This window comes from Alligator sinensis, unplaced genomic scaffold (assembly GCF_000455745.1).
Source record: "Alligator sinensis unplaced genomic scaffold, ASM45574v1 scaffold1097_1, whole genome shotgun sequence".
NCBI lineage: Eukaryota > Metazoa > Chordata > Crocodylia > Alligatoridae > Alligator > Alligator sinensis.
In genome coordinates this window covers 1639578-1646777 of record NW_005841950.1, presented here as the reverse complement: position 1 = coordinate 1646777, position 7200 = coordinate 1639578, and positions in this window count along the sequence as shown.

Genomic DNA, 7200 nt, shown 5'->3' with positions numbered 1-7200 from the left:
TATGATCTGCCAGGGCTCTGTCTCTCTACCTGGCAGTTTCTCTCCTCTAGGAGCAGAGCACTGGGGTGCTCTGCGACACAAGGTCTCACAGGAGGCCAATTCCTCAGCCACAATGGCAGTTTATGCAACCTAAAACATTTCTCCCCACAGAAACAGAAATCCTTTTTTTTTTTTACAAGCTGTGAGTATTTTAGTAACAAGGCTTACCGTTCAGGTTTAATATCCCCTCAAGTGTAACGAGTACTCATGGTTATTAGCATGCCCAGGTTTTATTTCTTTTTAGTACTGATATCGATTTTGCCATTAACACTTGTATAAAAAGGGGGAGAGCTAAAATTACAGAGTTTCTATTATTTGGAATTGACTCCATTTGTAATCCTCTTTAAATGTGACCTGCAAGAAGGCAGCTTGCTTTGACATGACTTTAGGCTGTAACAAAGTTTTTATTTTAGTGCTTCAGAGGCAAAACTGGGCACTTGAGTACCCTGGGTGGCAGCAATGGACTTGGCAGTGCCAATGGCTCTGCTGCCCCCAGTAGCATCCAGGCCTGGAGTGCAACTGCTGCTGTTTGTGCCCCTGCCAGGTTTGTGCCCCTCCCTTCCTTTATTACATTACTGTAGTGCTTATATACATGGGAAAACTTACAAGCATGGGCCAATTCCTAAGGGTCTGTACACAAGCCCTTAGACACCAACAATGATCAAATACAGGCTTCCCAAGATTTAACAGAGTACTACATATGATTCTAGGATGTATTATGAGCTCAGCCCCTACTTGAAGGGCAGACACATCAGTTCTTCAAATAACACACTCTTCTACCAAAAATAGTTGTCTAGAAGTCCTATTACCTCAGCTTACTGCTTTTGCATCATTCACTAATGGTCCAGTCACTTGTGAGCCTGCCACAGTTCAGGTAACTGATAGGCAGGATTTCTAGAGGTCTCCTCCACTGCACAGTATAAGAACAGGTTTTAACTTTGGAATTGAAAGCACAATGTTTTTAGTCGATATTTTGTTTCACCTACTAATCATGTAGGGATGGAAGTACCTGCTTATATTTTTGCACCATTTGTACAATTTACTATTTGATAGCTCATAAACACCTGGGCAAGGCAGAAATCATATTGAATGTACTTTAGACTTGTCTTAGGCATTTAGCTATGGGTCACTGCAGCTGCTCAGTGTTTGCATTATGGCAGCAGTTGTGTGAAGTGCATTGCCTCAGGCCCAACAAGGGATAAGGCACTAATGAAATCCTTGCTTATAGTTGCATTAAACAATTCATTGCAGCTCACAATTTTATGCCCAATTACTGCTTGTCATTACTAAAAATCTTGAGCCTTTTCTTAAAGATATGGAGTGGGGAGGGGAAGCCTGTTAAAGCCTTTAGAAAAGAAAGTACAAGATTTTAATTTAGCATCCTTTATTGCCTTTCTACTCAAGAAAGGCCCCCGTTAGACACTCACTGGCAATAACTTTGAGGCAAAGGGGTATGGAGATGGGATGGAGCTGGAGCCCAGTTCCTTTCAGCCTTATTGCTAGAGAAATGTGGACATAAATGGAACTCAAATCTCACTTTCCAGGTATGATTTAGGACTTGGGAGTCTGTTGTCTAGGGCAGTGGTGTTCAACTTAGTCTATGGGGCTCTCCCCAGGTCTGGAAATTTGGCAGCAGGTGAGTGGTTGCAATGTTGCCATTGTTCTGGATTAAACTGTGGCAATCAACTGCCCTGCACACTCAACTGTGCTGGTGAGCAGGGCTGTGTCGCAACCAGATATGACTTCTGGGGTCACACCTGTAGACTAACTGCTCCCACCCTGTGCCAACCCTGTACTGGGTTTTGCTCAAGGACCAACCCTGTGCCGCTCACCTAGCTTATGGGGCCAGAAGGTTAAGCACTACTTGTCTAGCAAATCCTTACTAACATAGGTGTCTAAAGGTTCTCTCTGCCCTCCATCACTGCACGATAGAAGGCTTTAGAACAGGGGTGTCAAACATCTGGCCTATGGAACCACATCACTTGGCTCACAGGGCTCCTCCAGGGACCAGGGCTAGGGGTCCACTATTGAATTCTAGGGTGCAGAATCCTCCTGGAGATTTGTTTCAGGAGCAGCAGAGCAAACAAAGGGCATGTTGACTCAGCTGAATGAAGCCTGCAAAGAGTCAAGCAAAGTTGAAGTCCCTACTCTAGAGATGGTTTGTTTTTGCCATGCATAGGTTTTATTACATGGTCAAGTACAGCTTTGCTGCTATAGTTGCATCCACACTAGAATCAGTGTTATTTCTGTACAGCCTGGGTGCTGCTACATGAGGTTTACTGTGCAGTTGACTAATTAGCTGTGCAGTAAAGGTCTAGACATTGACACATGTGCCCCATTAGGCTGGAGTAAGCTAACTTACTCCACAGCAGGATACTACTTTTTGCTCTGGAGTTTATTCATGCACAGTAATAGCATGTGTAAACATACTCAAGCACTGGCAGGATCTTAGATGAAGCTCTGCTGCCATTGTCCAGACTAGAACAGCTAGAGGGATTCTCAAGCAGGGTGCCACAGCATGCTGGGGTGTCTTGAGATCCTTTCAAGGGTACAGTGTGGAGCCATACAATGTTAGCTGCATTTTACAAATCTGAGTCACAAGATAAGCCCGAAGATTTAAAAAATCCACAGCTGTGGCCTTTGAGGTCTTTGCAACAGAAAAAAAATGTTCTATTATTGTTTTGTAGACAAATAGAATGAAAACCAAGAGCTGGTATTTTCCATGGGATGCTTCAAGTCCACCTAGGATTGCCTTGAGTTCAGAAAGATTGCAGAACTTTTGAACAAGAGTATGAATGAGTGTAGAGTCCAGCAGTGTCGCAGTGGATCCAGAAGATGCCAGCAAGCCATAGAAATAACAATTAGGACAATAAAACTCACTCTATTAGGATGTCCCGTTATTCCATTGGGTAGCTTCCAGCCAGTGTCAAAAGGAGGTATGTGGCAGCCCCATCCTCTTAACCTTAAACTGGTAATGGGCAACCAGCCAACACTCTGCAGCAGGAGTGGGCGAAGCAGGCCCTATTCGATTCGGATTTGGGCCAAATCAGGGACAGGGATTCAATTTGTTGATTCAGATCACTGTCCCCGATGTGATTTGGCCAAATCCAAATCTGAAGATTCGATGCCAATTCGGATAATCAGCAATTTGGATATAGACACAGCTTTAAATGTTTTTTCTACATAGTTTGAGGTACCAGTGTGGCTCCTGATCGCTGCAATACTGAGGCAGATGGAGCAGCCCATGCGGGGTGGAGGGGCGGGGAATGTGCTCTTTGGCAAACCTGGAAGTGGACCAGAACTACTTCTGGGTCTGCCAGGGATAACGCTGCCCCCCCCAATGATCGGCTTCAGGGGGACCCCAGGTGCCCCCCCAAACCCAGGAGGCACCAGTCACTGAACTGGGGGGTGGGGGGTGGGCCCAGCAGACCTGGAAGTGCTTCTGGTCCACTTCTGAGTCTGCTGCTGAGTGTACTGGGGAGCCCCCTGTGCTCCTGTGGGATGTTCCATGCACCCCAGTATCACAGCATTCATGAGCCCCCTGGTACCTTGAGGTATGTAGAAAAAACATTTAAAGCTGTGTCTATATCCGAATCACCAAATCTTTCCAAATCTCTCTGAATCGATTTGGAAAGTTCCGAATTGAGCTGACTCTGCCAAACCAAATCAGGGACCAAAGCTTCGCGCAGCCCTACTCTGCAGGGTGGCCAACCCATAGCTCCGGAATCCAAACTTCCAAGTCCAAACTGAGTAATGTGCTTGCTGTGAGCAGTTGTGTGATGTGATGTGATGTGATGTGATGGCTATGGAAGCTGGTCACTGTGTGCTTATGCAAAGATTCAAGGAGATGCATATTAACTTCTGAAGAGCCACATGTGGCTCCAGAGCCACTGGTTGGCCACTCCTGTTCTAGAGGTAGGAAGAAATAAATAACTGAAATCTTTTGCTTGGTTAAACAGAAGCAATTCAATTTGTAACAAGTACCCTGCCCACTTTAGTTTAACTTAAGAGACTGAGGTAGATCTGTTGCTTTAGGTAGCAGGAATACCAACCATTGCACTACAGGACAGCCTAACAAAATCAGGGTAATGTGGAGATTAAATCAGCTCCATCTCTTTTTACCTAGGCACCCTGTGTCTCAATGACACCCTCCATTATTTCACCCTGACTCAAATGTCATGCTTCTGCTTTTTAACATTAGTATATTTTTCTAACTTTAACCTCATAAAGAGAAAGCAGTGACCAGTATCAGTCAAGATACAGATTCAGATTTGGTCACAGGATACTTTAATTTAATTATTTATAAGTAAAAAATAAAAGTCAAAATCTGCTTTTTCACCAGAGCACAAATATGGCACAATTCTTAGCAAGAGAAATGCCTGCATGTGAAAAATAGTACAATATAGTGAAATGGCTGAGGAAGGCAACAATTTTAAGCAAAGGTAAAAAAGAAGTAATAATAATAATATAATAATAAGATTTGCACAAAATGTTATATTGCATGCTATGCTTCAGAAGGTATATATTAATTTCACCATTATTTTTCTTGTAATCACTCAAACTTATAGCTGATTATTACTTAGTAAAAAGCCCAACATTACTTAAATTCTGTACAATAACTGAACAAGAGCCAGCATGAATATCAAATTATATACAAAGTGTACAAAAATCCAACTCAAGTATAGGAAATTAATTTTCAGATTGGAGGCACAAGAGGGTCACATCTGCTCATCTGCAAAGGATGTGCAAGAGGGTCACATCTGCTCGTCTTCAGAGGATGCGTCATCTTCTGTGGGATCTGGAGGGAGGGGGCGAGCTCTGTGAGGGGAAAAGAGTATGTTAACTTTTCACAGAATCATAGAAAGTTAGAGTTGGAAGGCACCTCAGGAGGTCACATCTAATCCAAACCCCTGCTCGAAGCAGGACCATCCCCATCTAGATCATCCCAGACAAGACTTTGTCTAGTCAGGTCTTAAAAACCTCCAAGGATGGAAAGTCCACCACCTCTCTGGGTAACCTATGCCAGTTTTTACTACCCTCTTAGTGAGAAAATTGTTCCTCATATCCAACCTAAACTTCCCTTGTGGGAACTTGAGACCATTGCTCCTTGTTCTGTCATCTGCCACCACTGGGAATAGTCCAGCTCCAGCTGCTTTCACCCTTACAATCTATGAATTCCCTCAAATTCCCTCCCTTCAGATAGTTGAAAGCTGCTATTAAATCCCCTCTCAGTCTTCTCCTTCTGCAGACTAAATAAGCCCAGTTCCCTCATCCCTTCCTCATAAGTCATGTGGACTTTAAGTGGACTACCATGTACTGACCAATACTAGTCACAAGTTTGGGCTTTTCTTTTTTGTTTTTAAAGAGTTTTGACAATGCATGTGATTATTTGTAACAGGTGCTCAACCTATTTACCCCAGAGGCTGGCTGGCTGGAGCCTGGTCCATCCACAGGCTAGATCCAACTGATGGGCCTAACTGAACAGGTACAGTGGGGCCCAATCCAGGCATGCAGAGGCAAGGGGATGAGGCATGGCTTAGCCCTAATTTGGCCATGCAGGGTTTAGAAACTTAGCAGGAAGAAGGGGTGGCTGTATTAAAATTGCTGCCAGATTTCCCAACCCTTAGGGAGACCCGCTGGCAGGATATCATGGCTCCACTGGCGGTTGAGCACCTGTATTTTTTAAAGCCTTCTAGATATCAAATAGGAACCTTCCAATCAGTACAAATACACAACTTCTTTTTTAAACCTCATTTTAATAAAACCTCAGGCTAACAGTCATCAACCAGCTTAATTTGTAGCCAATTAGTTCAAACTACTACTCCAATTATGTGGTGAAGTTGTTTACACATGAATGGCAATTAACTGGAATTAGCTGATTGTTCTAAGGATAAATCAGATATCTTTTATTAGACCAACTAAAGTTGGAAAGACCTGAAAGCTTGCAAAAAAGAAATCTTTCCAAGTATTTTAGTTGGTCTAATAAAAGATATCTGATTTACCCAAAGAACCTATGAAAACCTATGAAATCTATGAAGCCTTGTCTCCTTACGTCCTTAGACCCAAAGAGCTACAACCAACATCCCTGATTGCTTTAAGGCAGAGTTGATTCTGATATTTCACAGGTTCTTAATGTAGGACAATAGGCCTGTCTATCTGTAAAGTCTATGGTTTGCTGGGAGCCAAAACCCTCAAACTGGAATCAAGACAGCTGTATTAAGGAGAGGTCTTCAGTCCAATTCAGGGCTCTTTCTGCAGCATAGATTCTCCACATAAAGGATAAGACACTGTGCCCTTCTCATACTGCAAGATAGAGTATGATTTTAAGAGGCTCAGAGCCCTTTATCCCCCCTAGGACACCTTCCTCCTGCCCCCTCAAAGATATGGCCCCAAGTCTCACCCATTCTGCTCTTAGTTCTTGTTCAGGGACCATACTGCAACTCCCAAAGTTTAAGAATGCAAGTTTTACTTCTAATCTTGTTACTCCTGAACCAGCAGCTGTCCAAAAGGATAGGAGTCTTTATAAGACAAGCATTCATACTGCTCGCTTGCAAACTGCAACAGCTCCTAAGATTTTTTTTTAAGTGTCAATTAAGGTAGAGAAACAGCAATTCAGATTTTGAAAAAAGAAAGAAAAACCCCAACAGAATAAGCCAACATCTTCAGCAGACTTTGTAGAGCAGAAATTAATGATACAGGTACTCCTCACGTAACATCATCCTGGTTAACACTGTTTTGGTTAACACTGTTTTGTTATTACGTTGCTAATCTATTAGAGAACGTACTGGTTTAAAGTCTCACAACATTCAGTTATAATGTTGTTTGGCCGCTGCCTGTTAGTAGGTAACTACTGTGACATAATTGGATTTGCTTAACATCAGTTCACTTAAAGTCACATTTGTCAAGAATGTAACTACGATGTTAAGCAAGGAGTAGCTGTACATTAAGTTAGGGCAGTAGCAACGCGGTTGTTATATGAATCTGAGGATGCTTAAAGTTGAAACAGATAATGGTAGTTTGTAATATGTTGGGGTTAAATGCATCCGTGTTAAAATAGCACACAGGCTAGTGGGGCAAGCAGAAGCATGTGACGTGCACAGAAAGGGTTAACTGCATTGGAGGCAGACCTGTGCAAACCTCCCTGCTGTTAGAAGGGAAAGA